The 23,992-nt window shown below is 39.2% G+C and overlaps 1 protein-coding gene across 1 annotated transcript in view; it reads right to left on the bottom strand.

The window, feature by feature from the left end:
- Positions 1–23,992, bottom strand: part of cemip (cell migration inducing hyaluronidase 1) — a 130,535-nt gene that overhangs the window by 105,834 nt on the left and 709 nt on the right. The window lies entirely within an intron of this gene.

The raw sequence follows: 23,992 nt of genomic DNA, 5'->3' as shown, positions 1-23,992 counted from the left end.
ACAGTGATTATAACCACTCCTCAGAAGTGGAGGAGAGGACAGACACGGTGTTTGATGAAATAGCAGTATCACACCGTGTTCAGAGGTAGACTGCTGTGAAGCTGGTGGAAAAAAACAGTGTCAGATAATTTATATGTGTAATCTTATGCAAATGTATGCAAATAGCAAACACGGTCTGTCAATTAAAAAAAGAATAATCATGTTAATATTTTGAAAAAAAAAAAAGCATGGTAAGAAAAACTAATTCAGAGACAGACGGTGTTTCTTTTAGGGTCAAAGAAAGGCAGATTTAGCTTCTACAAACAACCACAAACTGCAGGGATGTGGCGTTTTCCGACATGCTTTAACCAAGCAAAAAGGCAAAAGGTCAGGTCGTCTTCAGGACAAAATGTCACTATGTGTAAACAGTGCTGAGACTGCACTTCAAAATCCACCATCTGCCATTTTCAACAAGCGCCACAAAGTCAGATAAGCACAAATCAAATCAACACACTCCAGGATTTGAATGTTATTGTAAAGGCGGAAGGAATAACCCACCTATGAGGATAATAACAGGACAGAACAGGGTGGTTGCTTATCTGGGTTTAAGAGCTTATGTTGCAGTCCTGCAAGCCTGCTGCAGGAGAAGACTACCATTTTGTGGCAGAGATGAATATCATTTTAAAGCCACAGGATTGGGTGGAGACCTAGACATAGACACAGACACATGGTGTACTTTCACATACACAGAACCTTCCTTTTAACTTCACGTTCGGTATTTAATACAGATTTTTGCTGATGTAAGTGCTTGGGTCTGGACAAACACAAGCAAAGACAGACTTCTACTGTGTGTAGCTGGGGCCTAAAACCTTGAGTCCACCTTAAGAATTTTCCTTGTGAACAACTAAAGACATTTTTTCACTGAAAATCCAAGATTTCATCATTGTTCGTTAACATGATTGATTATCCATGCATGATAAAGACAAAGCAGAAAACTGAGTTTAAACTGCTACACATTATAACTGTGGGCAAAAGTCCAAGAGCCACTAGTTTCAACCTTACACTCTTTGGCTACAGTTTAGAAAGCATCTGATTTCTTTTGTACACTTTTTTTGGCTACAAGCTTAAGGATCTTGAAGGTTGAAACCTGACTGGATCTCGACATTTCAATGTATTAGGGATGTAACAGAACATAAATGCATTATTCAACAGGGCATCTGGTTGAAACTGAAGGTGGGATACTGTAGGACACAATAAAAAAGTGTGTGTTGAGATGAAGCCCATTGTCATGAATGTGTGGTGCTGCAGATACATTTAGAGCATCTTTAGTAACTGCCTGGTCAGGAGTGTGGTGCTTGAACTCAGGGTGCTAATTTGTTTTACTAGTTTAAATAAAACCAACCAAATCTGATACACACTAAGACCAATTATGAACTCGAGTGATGTAGCTGAGTTTGAGGAACTGTCATGAGCCAGAATTTGCAAACTATGCTGACAGTGCTTGGATATTTTGCCCCATCTTTTTTTTTAGTATTTTCCGCTTTTTCTGGGGCATAGTGGTTCACATTTTTCTAATCCTAGTGTAGGCCACACCCACTTCAAATTTAATCCAAATACAGATATCTCCAAATATCTATATTTTGAGCACTAATCAGATACCTATAGTGTGGATCACAAATTTTTAAACACTGCAATACAGATATAGTCAATATTCATAGCTCATGGACTCCTATTTTAAAATACGGAGTTTTATTTGTAGAAGTTAGTGCTGAGTAAATGAATTCCTATTGTGTCTGTGTTTATGGCTGGTTATCTGTCATATCAGCTGAACTCCCTCAGTCTGTGAAAGTATGCAGTTCTCTGCCATGTTCACTGACAAAACTTTATTTATTGACAAGACTAAGAGTTACAGACCTGGCACTGCTCTCTGACTGGGACGAATGGCCTAAAGTTCTCCCATGATGTTGTACTGGCAGTGGTTTAAAATGGGCTATGGCTTCATGGGTACTGGATAAAGAATGTGTTAGCCTTCATCCTACAGAATATGAGAGTATAGGGCAGAAATAAAAACACACACATCGCACTATGCCATTATGTTGCAAAGTAGTACACCCAAAGACCGGTCTTTCTGGTTCTTGCAAAATGCCTTGATTTATGTCAGAATGCACACATAAAACTGTATTTTCTAGAGTGCTAATATGCATATTGCAAGCTTCAGAGATGTATCAGCTTTAAATAAGTTATCCCTGAATAATAAGTAGCAACTTGGATTAATCCTTAAATTAAAAAAAAGTTCATGGACTCAGACTTTTAGATCTTCCTCCAAGACATTACTCTCTTTCACACTGATATGTCCAGTAAGCAGGTGAGGACTGGAATATAAAGAAGATAGGAGAGAGAATGAGTGGAATTATTGAATACAAAAGAGAAGGTATGAAATGGCTAGAGAGGGAGAGAGAGAGAGAACAAGAGGGCAAAAGAAATGAGAACACAACAAGAGAGTGGATAAAAGAGGATAAGAAGAAGCGTGTGCGGGAGTAGCAGGCTGGCACTAATCCAGAGAGAATCCCAAGTGGACAGAGAGACAGAGAATTCGTACTAAATAAAAGAGCTCAGCAAGGGCACACAACCTCGTGCGCACACACCTGGTGTGCCAAATTCATTAGTGCCACTCATTTCACAAGCAGTCAACTTTAGCTATTGTCACACCTGTACATCCCTAATTACGATTCTGAAAGGATGTACGTTTCGTGATCAATGCAAATCACACTGTAATTACCGCAAGCATCCAAATCGAAGCACAAACGTGATCCTAGTCACGTTACAGACCCATCATGAGCTAGCCAGAAAGCCCACACACCTGTGCGGTTGTCTGATAATTCTGCTGTCTTTTTTTTTTTGAATAAACCATGAGCTCACATTGAAGTAGTGAAATGCAGATAGGCGTGTGGCAATATTATTTTTAAAATCCCACCAATAACCAAGGCTTTATTAAGATTTACAATATTATCATGACTGACAGTTCCCAAGCCTCACATCATTTTCTTGGGGTCATCGATTCTTAGCAGCTGTTGGTATTTCTAAAGCCAAAAACAATTGAAAAAAATTAGCTTTGGATTTATGTGTCATAATAAAACAAATATGTGCAAAGCAGAATCATTACAATTGCTGTTTAGTTAGTCCATCAATAAGCACAGGCCAATCTTTATGATCACAGCAGCAGTTCTAAGATATGTATCTATAGAATTGAGGTGAGATTAACCAGTAAAGCAAGGGTGAGTGCAAACAATGTTTGGAAGCCCAAATGTCTGGGGTATCCATGTGGGACAAGCTACAGCAATAGACGCTATGTGTATGAAAATATTCACAAAACTTTGCTAAAGTTATCAAAGTCTTCTAAGTAGCTATTTTATTTTGTTGGTTTGTTTGTTTCTTGGGTTGGTTGGCTTGGGCAATTGATTGGGGGGAGGAGGTTTAGCAATACCATACCATTTAGTGTAAATGCAGTGGGAACTAGTAGTGACTACATTAAAAACTGAGGCAGCATTCAGCCTGAAAATTTTAGGTGACATTTTTGCCTGTCCGAAACTATGAACAAAATTATACCATTGTATTCACCCAAAAGGATCAGCCAAATTTTTGGCAATAATTGGACAGCTGTCCTTATCCTGCACAAAAATCAATGCTGCTTAACTAGACAGTCTCTTTCCAAACAAAATGCAGGGTTTAAGGGGTGATATTTTGAAGTGTGCACTTTAAAATCAGGGTTCTGTCCATCACAATAGCCAATTATTGGCATATGCCTAGATGCAGGTATGTGTTTGAAAAGGGGAGAAAATCAGAAATTTTGCCCCCAGAGATTATACCACGTCGAATCTGACACTTCCACCATGTCCGGAATGGCATTTCGAGACGACAAAATAGCAAGACAGTCCATATTGCAAAACGGCGTCTGCTCACTGAGTGACACCTCACAACAATGTGACTTTAAGAAATCCTTCTGATTTTTAGCAATGACATTATATTGAGAAATGCCACAACGCAAGGCTGGCTGAGTTAAAACCCACTGACCCGCTGACTGAAAGCGAAACGTGAAAATTTCATCTGGACACAGAGGTTTGCCTCATCGTCTCATAAATATTCCTTCCACACAGCATATTCATGCCTCCATGGCAAAGGGACCAATCTCTTGGCCAGCAAATATTTATCATAGCTCATGAGGAATCACATTACGGACGTGTCAACTGCAATAAATATTTGGCAGGAAGGGGAAAAAAATTGAGGCCGGGAAAGAAGGGGGGTGTAAATGAAAGAGACAAGGGCAGTATGATCATAAACGGTGCTCATTCAGTATTAAACTAAACAAGCATGCTCTTCCATCTCTTTTTTTCCACTTTGTTTATTGCCTGAATATTTCTCCTTCTTTTTTATATAAATGTAGCGTAAAGACCCTGAAGTATGCTGCTCTGCCTCGCTTCTTCAAGTGAATGGCTCACTGTCTTAAACTGCTGCTAGAGCTCCATTCATGGCCTGATTTTAACATGAGAAGCCAGATGAGAGAAATCATTCAGTTGAGCTGGTGTATGTATATGCTTACTATATAAACCTAACTGACTGAGCTGAAATAAACTTTTCATTTATGTAAGGATGTTTAAGTTTATTTAAAGATGGATATTTCTTAAGGATATAGTGAAATATACTTAGAGTACATTCTATATATTTAGTCTAATGACAATAAAGCTTCTTGAATGTTGAATCTTATAGTGACTGGTTTAAAAAAAGTGCAAAGAGATGAATGTACATCATATAAAGTACTAAAAGAACCTTTAAGGATTCAAGAGACTAGAGACTAATGATGTCTTAAGCAAAAAAGTTGATCTAGTCAACTTCAAAACCCATACAAGGACCTACTCAATTTTCAGAGGTCTACGAATGTTTTTGTGATGTTTTATATGTTATTGTTTTCCCACACAGAGAGCTTGAAACCTGTTCAGAAACCTGTTGCTGAAAAACCTATGACTGGTATAAGAAGTGAATAAAAAAAAACGTATTGGTTTAAAAAGATCCAGTTAACATCCATCTTGAAATCAAAAGAGCAAATAAAACTACAAAACCATCCTTTTTACTGCTACTCTGAACAAGAGGATTTGAGATTTTATTTCCCAGGTAAGCCATAGATTTCCGTGACGAGACGCAATTTACAGTAAGTCTTTACGTCAAATAATTCCTAAGTTATTAAGCAATATATAAGATATGATGTGTGCGTCATCGCAGACATTTACCGTATTTTCACGTATATGAAGCATATCAGCGCATACAAAGAACTACAAAGGAGTAAAGACAGATGTTTGGACCTGAAATGGTGTAAATACTGGATCATTTAGATGCCAGGGAAACCATATTCCACTATTATGGAACTAGGATACTGTAGCAGCCTGATCTTGTCTCAGAATCGTGTTTAAAATTTAAGCACCCTGACTTTGCAGACCAGGTTGTTGTCTGGATGTCTGGATGTGTGGGTGTGTAGTTCTGAACCATGGACCATAGACAATATGATGTAGTGCAAGGAGACAAGTTTTAAATTTGGTTCTTGCTGCAACTTTTACTTGGAAAAAATTATGTTTGCTGATCTATAATAAAGGGAAAAAATTGCAGTGCTTCTTAAGATAATGGCTGCTACCAAGAACAGCATCTTCAATGTTCTGTGTTCAGCAATTACAGAAAGTATGACAAAGTAATTCATTAGTTATTTCTATGCTCCTACTCCTACAAATTCTGGTATGGGTTTGAAACTATGGATCCATGACTAGAGGTAATAATATCCACATCACTAAACCAAAAGGAGGAGAAAACTACAATAATTAAATAGTGTGTTGTGCTACTTCCTGTTATTTATCTATAAGCAACTTACTAAAAAATTGTTCAATAGTTTTCTCCTGGTCTTGCTTACTTCCCTAATCATGAGCAGTACAAATGTATCTTACTAAGATGAAGCCAAAATCTAGGCTTTGCTTCTATCATGTAAAAAAATATATTATTTTACAGGTGCACTTTAGGTATCAGATGTTGCTTTGATTTCAATCTTGACTCACTAGTGACTCAGTGAGATCTTAAACGAGTCCTAAAATCCCTCTTTAATTATATTTAATTCCCTTTGGTCTGGCTTGACTCATGGCCAGGCCACATGTTCCTCACAATGCTGTTCGTAACTGGTGTGAGACAAATTCACAGCTCTATTCGAGGCATGTCTCCATCCACTTTTGTCTTTCAAATTGGGAGAGGATTTTTGCATTTTGAGAAGAGAGAGAGAGAGACAGAGAGTACTGATCAGGTGGAAGCAGCATGAAGCACACACCAATCTAAACCTATTTCACAAGAAGGTGAAAAGGGTACATTACAGTAACCAAACAGCAGTCTGTCATGTTCTGGTAAAAAGAGATGAAAAGATGAAATGTAAGGTTAGGTTATTGTGTGAAGTTAGAAATTGAGTAGAATTCAAGCTGTAATATATACAAAGGTCAGTCGGCATTCTACATTATTGCGTACTCACAGGGGATTTGTTTCCCAAGTCGGCTAATACATTGCATGAATATGGCAGACGAGGCCTATTAATGTGGCATCCACAATTGGCATGTTTAAACACTCACTTTGCAGACTTCATTCTATACTATGATCACTATTCTATATTATTAATTCTATTCATTTATTATTTTTACTACTATCTTGTTTCACAGTGGCTCCTGGGCCTATCCTAGGAACAGGGTACAAGGCAGGAGAATGCAACCTAGATTGAATGCTGATCCATAACAGGGCACTACACACACACACACACACACACTTACAAGGGGCAGGTTAGCATAGCCAATCCACCTTCTTGCATGTTTTTGGACAATGCAAGTCAACCAATATACACGTAGGAACACTCACAAAATTCCACACAGACTGCAGTAGTAATGTGCACCACCATGCGGCCTGCATTACCATCACTGCCACTGAATTACAACCACAGACTTTAATTTGCTTTTGAAGTATTTACAATAATGGAGTGCTTGGCTTGGCTTGACCCAAAGGTCAGCAACCATCTCAGCCAGATGGCATAGCAGATGAAGGAGAGTGACATAGATGCAAAACGCTGGGCCGTAGAAGCTTGCTACTTTAACAACAAAGGGGTTCAGAAAAGCTCTTAATGGAAGTAGACACCCTTAACACCCTAGGCACACAGGGCAAAGCCTGTACATCAGCATTAATATAATAAACTTCGTTAGCAAATCAGTGAAGCCTGAGAAACTTCACAACAAATAAGATACTAAGCACACCCAAAATACAAGCCACCGCTTTCTCTTTTATATTATTTAATCACCAATCTTCTGCTCATCTGAGCTGTAATTACCATCATTAAGCAGCAGTCTGTCTGGACCACTGCTGAAAATGACAAATTCCAATACTGGGAATCAACATGCTAAAAAAAAAAAAGCAATTACTATTTATTATAATCGCTTCATTTTCATTTGTTAAAGTCTTTAAAAATTAAACTTTCTCCATTCACTATGTACGTACATTGATCAGAATAAAAAGCAACCTTTTCATTAAAAACTGGTGAAAAAAACACCATCATTTGTTCCATTACACCTATTTAGCATAACACTGCAGTGTCTGTAACAATAAAAAAGCTACTAATTGGATATCTATTCATACAAAACACAATGTCTCTAAGTCCTTGATGAGCGACTTGTCATGTCAGGACAGTAGAATCTAAGAATATTAAGCCAAGTGTGATTAAGAAACCTGAGAAATGTGACCTTCTGTAAACTGAGGAGCCAATAAACGTATTAAAAAGTATTATCTTACAAAGGAAGGGGAAAAAATACAATTAAAGAATGCTAATGATTTGCTAATGTGTGAATATTCCCCGAGGATCTGCAGCGACCCTTTTGCTCGTGTTACCATTTAAGCTCACTTTAATCACACTGCACACAGAGGCATCGCTTTAATTCGTTGCTCTTTTTGGCAATTTAATGAAGGACGGTCCATTACTCTAATACAAATCAGCTTAAGTCTGCTGAAGTGGTCAGACAAAAACAGGTTTAGCATCAGGCAGGCTTCTGACTTGCAGAAAACTAGCATGTTCAATCAGAGGCTTTGACAAATGTCCTTTTTGGTTTATGGTTTGTTTAACATCCCAAATTCTCCCTCCCTCTCTTTCTCTGGAGGCAGGTTGGATCCAGAAGTTATACAACATGCTAAAAACAGATCCGTATTTATTCCGCTCAGATTCAATTAGGAGTCTACGTGTTGTATAGGTTTTTAACACTTTCCCAGTTGCTGCATTTTTACCCTCTTAGCCAGATGGTTCAATTGACTTTACCAGATTAGATCAACTCATCATCGTAGTTTAGCACAGCTTCCTCACAGCCAGCACGCTTTTTTTAACCACATATAAGAACACTTCAGTCATAGAAAAGCTACTTTTATTTCACTACATGCAGGAGATGTGAGCTCCACTCATAGCCGCATAACAGGGTATGTGCGCTCGCTAACAAGCACCGAATCCATGAAGTGGTACACATTTGCAATTTAGCTTAGCAAACCGATGTGAGCAGGGACAGGTGGAGTAAACAAAACACTGATCTCACACCTGTCACATATCTCTTATTATTCACGATGATGTGAAAGCTGAAGTACAGTTTCCAAACAGCAATTATGGAGATTTGCAGGTGGATTTGTTACGAAGGTCATGAACAGTTAAAATCACTCCAAACTTGTTTTGAAGACCTTTTTTTTTCTTCTTCTAAATTTAATGATAGATAGCTTGATGTGTAGGTTCCAAATAGAGAATTCCATTAAATACTAAATTTAATTCAGTTGAACGGACGCATCTGCATATTTATTCTTATCGAGTCATCTATACAGTTTATCCTATGAATGTGTAAATTAAAACACAGACAGAGAAGGTGTTGATTAATTTTATACATTATACAGTGTGTGCACACGTGTTCTACTATGTTATTGTTACAATAGCAAGAACTGGTTCACAGGGATGTGTATGACAGATAATCTATTTTGTGAAATGATTGTGCTACTGAATAAAGATACATGTACAACCATGTGGGAAACTTTCTGTATTAAATATTTATGGAATGAGTCTCCAGTGCCACTGCTTAGAAACTGTAAGTAATCTTCCTCCATGGGAGAGTTTTCAGGATTTTTTCTTGCCAACATGTTAACAATTGTTTTCTTAACTTCCAGACAAAGCAACAAAGAGAGCTAATTTTAGTTGTTATAAGTTAAGTGATAACAGGAACTAACTGCATCACAGGCAAATTTAAATCTAACTAAAAGGGGTTAAAATGGATGCTTGCTAATTAATAAATGGAAACTTGCTATCATTAGCAAAGCGTCGTCCTGGAAGAGGATTTGAAGACTTCAGGATATGCTGGTACTTGAAAATTATTCACTTTGGGGTGGTAACAGTAACTCTGCTTTTTGTTGAACCGTATCACACCACCCCGTCATGAATTATTTTCCGATAACAGCACACCCCATCATGTTTTATTCCTTACTCATTACAACAGCGAGGAGTGGAAATATGGAGCCATTCATGGTTCCTTGAGATTAAAGGAATGTGGTAAAACCTCTGCATTTTTCACACTCTGACCATTCTGTGCACTCAGATAAATTCCCCTGAAATGTTTTCATCATGAAAAGTACATTTTCTATGGTTCAGTGTAGAAACTGTAGATTAGGGTGTGTTTTGCTATGCAGATAGAATTTCTATACCATTCAAAATCTGATCGAGTCGGAATTTCAGTCGGCATTCCGGCATCAACACAACAAAACGTGGTATAAGGTTCAGACAATACATCTGCGCAGCTGAGGAGTTATTTCATTCATATATATTCTATTTTATTTATCACTAAATGTGTAATCTTGAAAAATCATTTTGGATTTTGGTTGAAAAAGAACTATTCAGGAAACGAAAAAAAATAATTCTGCTGATTGATTAGGCAGCACTTGTCAGAGCTGGCAAACTTGATCACAGCACACAAACAGCTCAAGTGTAAATGAGGACGTTTGTGAAGCTGGCAGTTTACAAAATGTTATAGAAGTTGGAGAGGTTTAAAAAACATTAATGCTGTTTAATTTCATGTCTTTTAATAAAATATAATTAATCTGTCCATAACATTTTCTAGTTTTGTTAATATATTTTATTTTATAAGAACTATCATTCTTGATAGCTCTCTTATATCAGGAAGTCATCAAATAAAAAGAAGGAAGTCTAGGTTGGCTTGTTTTAGATATCTAAGTAACATGAACTAACCAGTTCATAAGAGTCAAACCTACTGGAAACTCTAGACAGTCAGGCCTTGAAATGTTCATAGTCTGTGTTCTTATCATAATCTGAATAAATGGTTTAGCCCTGACACTGAGAAAGCAAAGTGAAGAAGTCACTCACGACCTCGTAATGACATCACCTCCTTTGCCAGCTGATTGTTTTACAAGACTATCAGGATTTGTGACAGAAATCTACTGGGAGACAGAAAACAGGTGGCCTTTTGCCCTGTCTGAAATAACATCCACAAGGAATAGAAGCTCTCTGAGGACATCAGGGGGAATATTCTTAAGAAACTCTGGCTGGGATGAGGGTGACGTTTGCTTTCAGGCAAGAGCATACGAGATGATCTCATAGAGAAGTGCTTTCCATATAAGTTTGATTTCCATATAAGTTGGAAAAAAAAAAAATAATGGAATAGTATTTCCATCAACCACTGGTATGATGATATGAACATCATGTCATCAAGAGCATCTGTTATGCCCTTTATTACATCGCCTCATAATCCATATGCCTATAACATTCACACTGCTGATAAGAACTTTTTTCCTTTTTTTTTTTTTTTGCTATGCCTCCCATTCATTTTGGATAAGGACCGGCAAATATCCTGCACAGAGGACGGAGCAGATTGCGAGAAAATAACGCACATCATTCTTCAAATTTATGTAAATAAGAATGAATAAATGAAGTCAATATTTGACTGCACATCAACATTTCTTGATTTGAAACTGAACAGCTAAACTTTGCATGTGCTTCACTCCAATCCCTAACTGCTGTTGAAGTAAGCACTTTGCATCTCTGCAATGTGAATTTAAGCATACAGACAGGTTTTCTATTTTCACAATAGCATATCAGACTACAGAAGCATTTTTGGGAATGACAATGGCCCTGACTGGGCATGGCTCTAAGTCAGACTAAACGCTTTGTGTCTATTTTCAGGTGTAGTTAAACCACACTGTAGACAAAAAAATCTAAGGCATAAGAGAATAAAGGCGGAGGAACATAAAGCATGCTTCTCCTCTAATACATATGCATTGAGGAAGGATTGACCGCTAAAATTGGAAAGTCAGCACAAAAAGTGTGGTGGTGATGAGAACTGTTTGCATATTACATTAAACTTCAGCAGTCAGTTTTTGCTATGATTTCTTTTTCCTCCTCCTAAACCCAGGTATAAATTAGCACCGTTCTTATTTAAGAACTTTAATTATGGGCAAATCTTTGTTACTAAACTTGCCTTTCTTTTATATTCGCTAGCTCTTTGATGGTTGACCATTTCCACCACTTCACTGTAGTTTTTGAATGGCTGTTTCTGCATCCTGCCACAAACACATCTGGCCCTCTGAGTCTCGATCAGGAAGCTGTCAGACAGACAGAAGGAAGTCATTGGATTGGTTTTGCATGTCAGAGATTTCTAGTTAAGGTTTTTTTCCCCATTTATAGTAACATCACTGTAATGGAAATAATCATTTGTAGGCAGAAATCAGAATTTACACAGACAGCCAAGTGCTATTGATGTTGTTTCCACAGTCATTTCTTCATGTCATGATTTTAACTCCTGCTGTGAGAACTGTGACAGCGAACAAAAAAAAGGTGAGATACTGGCAAAAATCCCTGCATCCTAGAGATTTCGTCGACCATTAATGGAAAACAAACCACCTGTTTCCACTGTGTGACCATTATTTCCCAGTACAAAGCATGTTGCGTAAGTTACGTTATGGAGGAACACAGATGTAGACTCTTGCCATTAGTGGATGATTTGTGAATTCTCAGATGGACTATAAAATCCACACAGAAGCTGTTCTTAATGATGAATGAAATGTGGAAGGAGGAATAGGGAAAGGAGGCAGCTGCAATGCATGTGTAGAAGTGTATAAATTTAGGGCTGTCATCTGATGCTGAGGCTCTTTGGACGACAACAGATGGATGGAGCCACGTGTTGAATGCTTCAGTGCATGCAGTGGTGAGTGAGTTAGGTAGCTTAGCACTTATTGTGTTGGTGTATGGATGGAGGGATCACCTTGACATCGTCTGATACAGTATGTAGACTTACCAAGTTTGAGGACAAGCTACATTTATAGAAGTGTAGTATATTCGCCAAATTACCTGTACAATAAACAGCATATGACTGAATTCTTCGTAATCCCTCTGATCTATTTTTACTGTCTTTAAAAGCTGTGCTATAAGTGCAAGAGCCAAGTCATTAACGGTTGGAAGCAGGAAGAAAGATTAAAGGCACAGTTCTCCAATACTATAGGGCCTGGGATCTTCCTCCTCTTCAACACACACTTATCTTTATGTCCTCTTTCCTGATATACAACCAATTACAAAATAAGATGACCTGAATCGACACTTGTGAAACTCGTGTTCTGTAGCAATGTTTTGTGTCTGTATTTAAAATAAATCACGTCCAACCCTCAAGCCATTATCAGAGACAGCCATTAACACATATTACAGGTTAAGAGGTCAGAAGCTGAAATATGAAGCAATCAAGTGCATTCCAGTGAACTTAAAAGTAAGTGGGGTATGGGAAAGTACAGAATGTACCTTTTTGGAAAAGAGAAACAGTTCACAGTGGACAGACTTCCAAAGCAAAAGTACATTTTCTTAAGAGCTTTGACTTTCAGTGATCTCTGACCCTGGGGCATGTTAGCAGAAACGTTTTCTTAGAGCTGAGTGATAAAAACAAGTAAATTGTGTGTGTTTAGACTTTTACAAAAAAAATTAATTGCCTTATCATCATGCAATTTAATCTCAAATTTACATTTCTGCATAATTTAAAAATCTACAAAAAGTTCATTTTTGCAACTTTTCATTGCAAGAGAAACTCATAGCAAACAGATCTAAAATTTAATTATTATAAACTGCTCCTTCAACGATTAAACATTGTACCTTTGAAAATACAATGTATTGAAGACTACATTTTTTCCTAGCAGAAAAAAGAAAAAAGATGTAAGTCAGAAGATGTAGCTGTAAGTCAGGTGTTAATGTGCCCAGAAGGTTGTGAGTTCAAACCCCAGCACTACCAGTTTGCCACCATCGGGCCAACTTCAATAGCCAACTTTGTTATGTACACTAAGCAAGACATATCCTTTCAACTTCCTTAAATAATGGGTGTAGGTAGATCCTAGAAAGAACATTCGTCACAATAAGAGAGTGTGAATCTCCCCAAACACTGTCACTACAAATCAACACTGCTTTGTGTTTCAGCTCTTCCTCCACCGCGATTCCTAATCAGAGCGTCTGCCTGCCGCTGCTCTGTTTATCAGCACATCAAGCGAGATTACAGATCAAATATTCCTCTCGTGCAAACCCTCGGTATAATCAGTTTGCACAGATTAATGCTGCAAGGGATGGAAATGAACACATTTTTACGTGAGAACGATACCGACTGACTTAAGCGCTTCTTTAAATTTCACTTTCAGTAACTGTCATTCTCTCTCTAACCCTCATTTACAGTCATCAATAATGTAAAGGGATGACTGCATCAGCTAACTAATAAAAAGCAGAAATGCGGCATGCTCACTTCTTGTAAGCAAGTCAGCGTGTGTTCAGATATATTGCTTCATTTCGGGATGCTCGATGGCTTCATTTCGACAGTACTCCAGCTTTTATTGCTGAAGAAGAGTCTATTACACACCTTTCTTATTTCCTGTTTCAATCAGTGCCCATCTTTCTCTGGGGCAATTTTTGCAGTTTTAACTACACATATTTTGTCATCGTGCCTAGACTCATACTCACAGGAGACATGTCTATAGTTAGCAGTTTCGAACATTTTAAATTTGCCTAATTTACACAAGCCAATAGGGATTGTAGGGATTTTATTGAATCTGTTCCCCACTACCTGTAGGAGGTGACGTGAGTTTGGTTGCACTAGAACTGTATTGTGATTTCCATGAATGTGAACTCATGCTGAAGATGACAACGTTAGTTTCCGCAAAATATGTGTACTATAAGTGACAGGGGAACGTTGTGGGACACAGAAGTGTTGAGGTGACCTGTGGTGCATAACAGAACCAAAAAAATAAATGCACTAGGGGTTGAGAGAATCAAGACTAGTGCTGCTGGGGTGCCGGGAACAATCACACTCGGATTCAGACCTCAACAAACATGCTCTGTGTGAAAACAATCTATAAGGGGTCTATCTATTACTGTGCTAGAGGATGTATATACAGTATACAGTCTGTATAGTGGGTCCATTTATTTAGAATTAATAATATTTTTAGGATTCTAAAAATAAGAAAGCTGTGACCATCACGGGACCAATAAGCAGAATTCCCATCGTAAAGTTGATGAGTTGTCTGGAGGTATTGATCTTCTCTTTCACAAAACATCCTGAGAAAGCTGTAGTAGAAGCAAAAGTCATTATTATTATCCTCTCCTGTTCCAATAACCAGTGCCCTGTTTTTAACAGAAGGTACCGCAGAGACTTATGGGCACAGCCTTCAGTGACTCTCAAAGACTCGGGCACTATATAGCTGTCAATAAGCAGCCTGAGGTTGTGTATTATTACAGGTTCATACAATAAACCGAAGCAGGTGTGTGTGGGTACACACAGCCCTCCCTGTAGTCATCAATCTTTCCTGCTACACAAAGATGTCGGCTTGTCAGTCCATTGCCCCCTTTACCACATTCCTACAAACTGGAAGTCACTTTTTACACCTTGAGTCGACATGGTACAGTCATCTAGACTGTCTAACATCACAAAAGAGCTGGCATAATCACAGCTTTCTTTTCACATGTAGCTACATGTAGTTAAGCCTGAAAAGTTTGAACTGCAAAAAATGAGTTCAGAAATAGAGTAACAAACACATTTAACACATTTATTACATAGAACATACCCCAAAGATGATTATATTCCTATAATATGCCCTGTAGTGATTGTGATGTGGAACATCCAAAAAACAAGATAGCTCCCATTATAGCTTACATTGCAACATCTATAAAAGGTTGTTCCTTAGCCAATTGTTATGTTTTAATAAGACATCATCCTAAAGATAACATCCTTATTCTGACTACTACAAAGCTGTGAAACTGGAGACTCCTTCCAAAATGCTAAAAAAATCTTTTCACTTTCACCAGAATCATCTGCCATATGTATATATATATATATATATACACTATATTGCCAAAAGTATTCGCTCACCTGCCTTGACTCGCATATGAACTTAAGTGACATCCCATTCCTAATCCATAGGGTTCAATATGACATCGGTCCACCCTTTGCAGCTATAACAGCTTCAACTCTTCTGGGAAGGCTGTCCACAAAGTTTAGGAGTGTGTTTATGGGAATTTTTGACCATTCTTCCAGAAGCGCATTTGTGAGGTCACACACTGATGTTGAACAAGAAGGCCTGGCTCTCAGTCTCTGCTCTAATTCATCCCAAAGGTGTTGAGGTCAGGACTCTGTGCAGGCCAGTCAAGGTCATCCACACCAGACTCTGTCATCCATGTCTTTATGGACCTTGCTTTGGTCACTGGTGCACAGTCATGTTGGAAGAGGAAGGGGCCAGCTCCAAACTGTTCCCACAAAGTTGGGAGCATGGAATTGTCCAAAATGTCTTGGTATGCTGAAGCATTCAGAGTTCCTTTCACTGGAACTAAGGGGCCAAGCCCAGCTCCTGAAAAACAACTCCACACCATAATCCCCCCTCCACCAAACTTTACACTTGGCACAATGCAGTCAGACAAGTACCGTTCTCCTGGCAACCGCCAAACCCAGACTCGTCCATCAGATTGCCAGATGGAGAAGCGCGATTCGTCACTCCAGAGAACGCGTCTCCACTGCTCTAGAGTCCAGTGGCGGCGTGCTTTACACCACTGCATCCGACGCTTTGCATTGCACTTGGTGATGTATGGCTTGGATGCGGCTGCTCGGCCATGGAAACCCATTCCATGAAGCTCTCTGCGCACTTTTTGGATTTGTTGCACAGGTGGCATCCTATCACAGTTCCACGCTGGAATTCACTGAGCTCCTGAGAGCGACCCATTCTTTCACAAATGTTTGTAAAAACCGTCTGCATGCCTAGGTGCTTGATTTTATACATCTGTGGCCATGGAAGTGATTGGAACACCTGATTCTGATTATTTGGATGGGTGAGTGAATACTTTTGGCAATATAGTGTATATATATGCATCTGCCATCCAGGTGTATAGACAGTTCATCAACACCTTTGAGTTTTATGGACAACTAGTATGATCTGAATAACATGCAGAGTAACATGCACATTGTGGCGCATTAAAATGTATTACTCTTTAATACAAGCTCTTAATCTTTATCAAAAACAGATTTTTGGATCCAAAATCCTCTCCGGCTTCCAAACCCGACTAAATTTGTGCAGTTTTGACAAAGGTTTTATTTGCAGACTGAAACGGGAAGCAACAGAGAAATGGCTACTTTTGTAGCCACCTGCAAATTCATAACCTTAGGCATTTTTTCTTTTGGCACCACTCTCGCTCAGTCTCTGGTGCTAAGTGATGTGCAGGCACGCACACTCTCCATGTTACACGGCTCAATTTGTTAGCAGATTGAGGGAATTTATTGGGGTCATGTATGTATACATACTGTATATATGAATGAACACCTCAGGCTTTCTGTCATCACTATCAGTGCACATACATACACCCTATGAAGGAATTACTTAAAAACACACACAAACACACACACACTCACACACACATACATACACACACACACACACACACACACACATACACACACAAAATAAATATATCTCAGGCATAAAACACACTAATTGGCCCCACATGATCTCCAGAAAGCTGACACCAAAGAAAAGCTGACAATGGCTGCAGGCAACGCTCCGTTTCCTCTCCATCCTCAATTCCCATCATTCCGTATCATCAGGTAAGTACAATCCCTGCCTCCCAATATGCAGATAATGAGCCAAAGCTGTCCTAACACTCGTCTTGCTTCCTCAGCATAAAGTCTTTACAAACAGCATAAGCTTCTGCCTGAACTGAAGGTCCTTTCTAAACACTTCCTAATGAAAGAGAGGTCAAGCAGTTATCATATGGGCACAGGGGCATTTGGAGCGATAAGGCGGGTCATATGCTCCTGTGGGACTAGCAATTCATCGTTCACAGTTTCAACAAATTGCTCGCGGGAGAACACACACAAGAAATAGAACCATTTATTATGCATTTCACTTGTCGCCGGATTTCATCATTTTCCAATTCCGAGCAATCCAATCTAGAAGCGTGTACGTGCTTTCTCGGAGGCAGATCGAGGTGTGTCGCTGCATTTTTTTTCTTTCTCGAGCTGCTACTCACAACGCTATTAGAGTAGAAGTGACAAAACTTGCTACTTCAAATACAGCTGCTTACTGAGACAACAGTTTATGCTTTAGCATTTGTGAACACTTCAAATCCCAAGCTGTGTCCCAACTGGCATACTATATACTATGCACTTACACAATGCACTAGGTTCTCTACTGTCTATGTGAATTTTAGAAGAAATTCTAAAAGAAGGAGAAAATTAGATCTCACATTGTGGGCTAATTTAAAAAGACATCTTTTTATTAAATCAGCACCTGGTAGCCCCACCCCTTTTTCACTACTTAAGCCAGCGAAGTATAATCTTATCCGCAAAGGGCCGGTGTGGGTGCATGTTTACTCCAACTGACCAGAAACCACACCTGAGCCTACTGAAAGCCAAGATCAGTTGAGTAAAGGAGGTGGAATAAGGTGTAATATGATTGGAAATCCCTGACGAAAGCACTTCTTTTTGTTGGAATTTTTATTGTGAACACACTACTCACACTATTCATACTACAAAATGGCATGTACATGTGCCATTGTGCAATTTGCGAGGCACCTCCCAAATTACACACTTATACACTGGAGTAAAAATCCTAAATGTGCAACCTTATGCAAGATTCTGCTTCTTCTGTATGTTGTTTTTAGAAGTGCTATGGCCTTTGTACCTGTGAATCCAGGGATGTTATGACTTTTGTGGCTAGCAGTTCCTGTAAAGGAACCTGACCCCCCACATTTTAAAGCTAACTCTTTTATTTCTGTCATGCTTCTCCTGTACTGTATGAACACAAATGTATTTTTTTTTGTATTTCTGCCCAGTAGGCCTAACCTCTGCTTTATAGCTCGTGTTTGCCCCTGGGCACCTCTTCAAAAACCTACTGCCCTGCTGTTTTACAGATTTCAATTATTACATCTGACAAGAATGTAGCATTGCTGCCTATAACACCACAAAATATCATGTTCTAAGGAATTAATTATTACATTAAAGAAAGCAACGTTAGCAGCCTTTTATATTCGATCGCCACCCGAAAATGTAATAAAAGGAAAATAATTTAAACCTTTAAAATGAAGCAAAAAGACACAAATGGAGGCAGTTCCTGTGCGGATATTAATCACTATATTCAGTGTGACTTCTCAGCCCTCCTTTCAACAATCATGCCAGTAGTCCCAAGTCCATATTAGTATTCATTTGCATGGAAATGAGTCAAAGTTGAAGAGAGTGAGGCAGAAGCAGGACCTGACTTTTGAGCACAAACCTGACGAGGAAAACAATGGAGGCAAAGTGGTTACAGTTTCGTTCTAGCAACAAAAGGTCCTAATTTTAAATCCCGAAATGCCACTGTTGTGGTGTTGTGCCCTAGAGCTAAACTCTTAGATGTTGTCTGCCCAACTCTGGACTTTTAGATTTAATTCTTTCGATAAAAGCATCTAGCAGATGCATAAATGTGAAGAAATTTTTGTTAACGCTTGGCAGCCGAGTGACACAGTATAAAGTGTTTGCTATGACGTTGCAAGTTTGAAGCCCAAAATGGATACAAGACCACAAAAACGTTTTTGGCTTTGCTATGTCGATCAAAGTGACTTTATCCAGTCTGTGAGCTTGTGTATAGGTTAGAGGACAATGAGAACTATCCTCTAAGAGTGTACAATTACATAGACTGCTACATTAACAGCAGTTAGGAAAGATTTGGTGTCTGGCATCTGAGGATGTCTGCACCTTCCCTGTTTTTAATTTGCACTGTGAAAGTGGGAAGCTGACTAAATCTGGAAGAAAGAGTGTAATCTGTCCATATAACTGTGACTGAGATTGAAAAGGCAAGGAGCATTTTCACTGATAAACAGGAACAGTATTTATTACGCCTAGCTAAAAATAAAAACAGTAAATGTTACACTTGCGTCATTTAACTGTTTTACAGGTGGCTCGGTGTGAAGTGATGATTCAGATGTCGTCATGTTCAGTTCTGTTCAGAAACCATGACAAACACTGATCTGTGGAATGAGTCATGAATTATTAAAGAAGAGTTTATCAGATTCTGGTTACACGCTGTTCATGTTAGCTCACGTGAGCCGACATAAATCGTGAGTCGGCCTGCTCGACCAGCAGGTGAAATAAATATTGAGGCAAACGCTTACATTATGTTTCGACATTAGCTTTTATTGCGCCTACTCAGCCCATCATGCAGCTAAAATTGTAACACAAATCTCATTCTAGTCCCAGACAGTGACAACCCCCTCGAACTGAGAACTGCGTAGAGAAACACTCAGCGTGCTTAAGAGCTTGCAGCACTACAATTCCTCCGTCTTGCTGTTTGTTTCTTTATGTTGCCGCTTGTATTTTTTTTTGGTTCTTGTTCTGTCTCTGCCTGTGCATTGTCATTGGTTGTCTCCTGTGTGCTTCCTGATTACTCTCACCTGCTTTCAGTTTGCCCCTTGATTAGTTTGTGCATTTATTCCCTTTATGTTCAGAGCGAAGTATTGATCAGCGTTTATCTGCCTGTCAGTACAGAGTTTTTCTTTTCCTGTGTTTACTGTTCTGGCTGACTAACGTCCGAATGTATGGACTCCATATCAACTTAGCAGCTGGACTCCATACAGGGCATCTAATTGACATGTAAAGCAACCAATCACAGTTCATTTTGTTCAGCGTCGTGTAAAGGGCCGTGAAAATGCAACGTCGATGTCCCTACAAAAACAGACAGATGTGCAACCGTAGTTGGTTTATTTAAGAAAGTTGTGCAAATTAATGAGTCTATACCGTGAACTTCAAACATCATTAGGAAAATCCAGCATTTAGCTGATCCTCATAAGCGCTCAATGTCACAGCTGTAAACATGACGGCTTCCTTCTTCCATGAGGGAAGGAGATGACGACTTCAAAACTCCTGAAGTGTTTCCAATTTTCTGTGCCATATACATAACCCTTTCAGCCAACGGTTCATGGGCATGACATCTGAAGCAGAGACTACTGGTTCACTGACTTGGCAAGCTTCCTGGTTTTTGTTTGGTCCCCAGTTTACTCAGTTAGTGGATCACCTGACCTAGTCTGGTCCTTGACCTTAATTTTGTCCGATTTTTTGGATTTGTCTGACTGACCTACAAATAAACTGCAACTGCATCCATCAAGTGTGGCGTAATTCCAAGATGGCCAATCCGGCGTTCAACTCAGTGCACTTACCCCAGTGGATCCCTTTATACCCTTATATTCACTTAATTCCTTCCAGAAGGCTACCTGCTGCAATGCCAAATATATTTCAAAGGCCTGCTGGACCACAAGACCGAAAAGAGGGATTGCTGAGATTCAAGTTTTCCCAGCTCACCAGCCAAACACACCAATGGGCAGAGAAACTGATCATCCAAGGACACCAGAATCTGGAAAGCACAGCCGGTTTTGGGAAACCCCAGAGTGATGAGGAGCTTGCAGGACTAAGGTTCATTCCTCCTGCTTGTTATGTGTTTGTTTATCTTGCCACATGTGTTTTGTTTTGGTTCATGTCCTGTCTCCACCCATGTATTATCATTGGATGCATTGTCTCTCATGTTTCCTGACTACTCTCACCTGCTTTTAGTTTGCCCCTGGATTAGTTTATGCATTCATACCTTTGTGTTTAGACTGGTCTAGTAGAATTCATGTTGTCACATTTATTAAGAAAATGTGAAAGAAAACATGTAGCTTGGAACAAAATACATAGAGGTATTAAGGGGGAAAAAAACTGAATGAAACTTTTGTGGGATTGCAGCATATTCTGTAGCTAAAAGCTATCTTGCTAATCTACCGACTAGCCATCTGTAAAAGCCTGACAAAGTACATGGATGTTAAACAAAAACAATCTCTAGCTGCATGTTATAGAAAAGTTTACTTTATTCTCACTGCTGCTACTGAATGTTACACTGCTAAACCACCTTAGTATTTATGAGGGATACAATTTCCATACGCTTGCTGTGAAAAGTTCTGGAAAAGTTTTAAAAAAAAAAAAATAGAATAAATAATGGGTTTAGATTAAAACAGAGGAGGAAGGACCATGGGATGGAACAGAGGGATAGGTGGAGTGAGAGGACATCTGTCAGCCACCACCTGTGTGTGTGTGTGAGTGTGTATATGTGTAAGTAGGTCACTCTGAAGCCAGCCTGTGTTTAATGTACAGCCTAAAATAACCTTCAGACAGGAAAAGCAGAATTATAGCCACCGCTCTTTTTCCTTCTACCCTACAATAAACTAATTGCCACTTGCCTGAGGGCTACTTTATATGAACAAGATGCAGCCACAATGGTCTCTGCTTCTATGTGCCACTTTCCTGTCCTCTTCTGAGGAGCCAAGCGAGAAAGTAGGTGACTGCAATCTAGCATGCTGTGATTGCACAAGTCATTAGCGAGGCATGGGATGCAGACTGTCGCACACACGCGGCACTAATTTCATTAAAACACTCATTCTGAAGACGCCTCTGCCGTTAATTAACAACTTAGAGGGAATGGGAGTGGGAGCTCTGAGAGTGTGTGGGAAAAGGATCGCCACTTTCGATAATTTCACACGCCATTTAGTAGCTGCTGGACGAGGAATGAAAAGCTGTTTCTGGCAGTCTGCTGCAATTTCACACTGATAGAAAAAAACAACAAACATCTCAATGCCAGTCCACTTGGCAACCCAGTGCTAGATAGTTGGGCAAACCAAAGCTGGTAGTCTTGGAAAGGTAAAGCCACTGGGCTTGGCAACCCAATGCCAATGAGCCTGGAAACCCATTGCCAATAGGCTTGGCAACCCAGTGCCAGTGGATTGTGCAAACTACAGGAGATTTGGCAACCCAGTGTCATTGGGCCTGAAAAACCAAAGACAATGGACTTGGCAACCCAATGCCAGTTGGTTTGGCAAATCAGTGCCAGTGCATTTTTCAACTCAATACCAGCAGACTTGGCAACACAATACCAGTGGACTTGGCACCAGTGAGTGTCAGTGAGTTTGGCAAAGTGCACCTACTGCATTGTGAAAGCATAGTAATGGCTCTAAGCCTACAGATGCCAGTGTTCCACAGGCTGATGGGTCAGTATGATGGGCAGGACTGAGAATGGAAGAACCCCAACGTTCATATGGGAAAATTCCAATAGGGAATGATCTTAACAACTGAGAGCTGCTGATCAAATGCCTTTAGAATACCCATTACAGAAAACGTATAGATTTTATAAATATAGCTAATGTGTACCAACCTGCATTCAACAGCATTCACAAATATCATTCACAGCATTCACAAATATCACAATATGTGAATAATAACACATCACAGGACTATGTGTGTGTGTGTGTGTGTGTGTGTGTTACCTGGCATTAACTAAAAAAATAACACCAAACCCATGAATGAGACATTTTAGTGGACATTACCTGGGTCTTTTATGTTAGAGATTTCAGACTTCACAAAAAAACTTACCCTTTAACTCTTAGAGGGTTAAATTAACACCTAATGTTGAAATGATTATTACAGCATTGAATGATCTTTTGCAATGTTATATCATTGTTAATAAGGTTTTAATGTTAACAGTTTAAGATTAACACCTACAATGCTGACTTAACAGCACCAGTCTAAGATGAACACATACAACATCAATTTAAAAACTTTGTTGAATTAACAGCTATATTGCTGACTAAATGGCATCAGTCTTGGATTAACACATACAACACCAATTTAATAAATGCGCTGAACACAATGCTGATTGAATACACACAGTGTTGAATTAACACAGTGTTGCATGCCTTGATAACTGCAGTGTTGACTTAACACCTGCAATGTTCTATTAATAAATATAGTTTTGAGTTAACACCAACAATGCTGACTTACTACCTAAAGTGTTGAATTAACATCATTACTGCTGAATTAACAGCTCCAGTGCTGTGTTGAATCAGCATCTTGAGTGTTAGTGTTTACTGTTAATGCAGGACATTTCTAAGGTATAATGTACTCAGTGTGTTAAGCAGACACATACAGTGAGGTGTTCAGTATTGCAAGATTTGTTCCAACAATGTTGGTGTTAAGTCAAACTTTATGCTTAGGTGTCACGGCATGAATGCATAAGTATTATAAGAGGTATTCAATTCAACACTGACGGTTTTGCAGTGCAAATAAGTTGCTTCTCATTGGTATTCCTTCACAGCAATGCATTCAGGTATTTATTCAATTAACACTTGTTATGAAAGGTTTGATCATAGCGTTACATAAGGATCAAAATAAACATGCGCTCACCTCTGTGTGTGATGATGCAACGATGCCGTAACAGGTGCTCTTCTCGGGGTCGCTCATCTCAGCATCACACCAAGGACCGGAGTTCCCAAGTGTACTTACTTAACAAACTCAGACGCTTATTATTAGTGCGCTGGCACACGACCCTGCATCATGGAATGCGACCACGTGCATACAGCTCAAAATCAGCT

The sequence above is a fragment of the Hemibagrus wyckioides genome, linkage group LG10, assembly GCF_019097595.1.
Source record: "Hemibagrus wyckioides isolate EC202008001 linkage group LG10, SWU_Hwy_1.0, whole genome shotgun sequence".
Taxonomy (NCBI): domain Eukaryota; kingdom Metazoa; phylum Chordata; class Actinopteri; order Siluriformes; family Bagridae; genus Hemibagrus; species Hemibagrus wyckioides.
The sequence above is the reverse complement of the archived record's forward strand: the minus strand, read 5'-3'. Positions and strand labels throughout refer to the sequence as shown.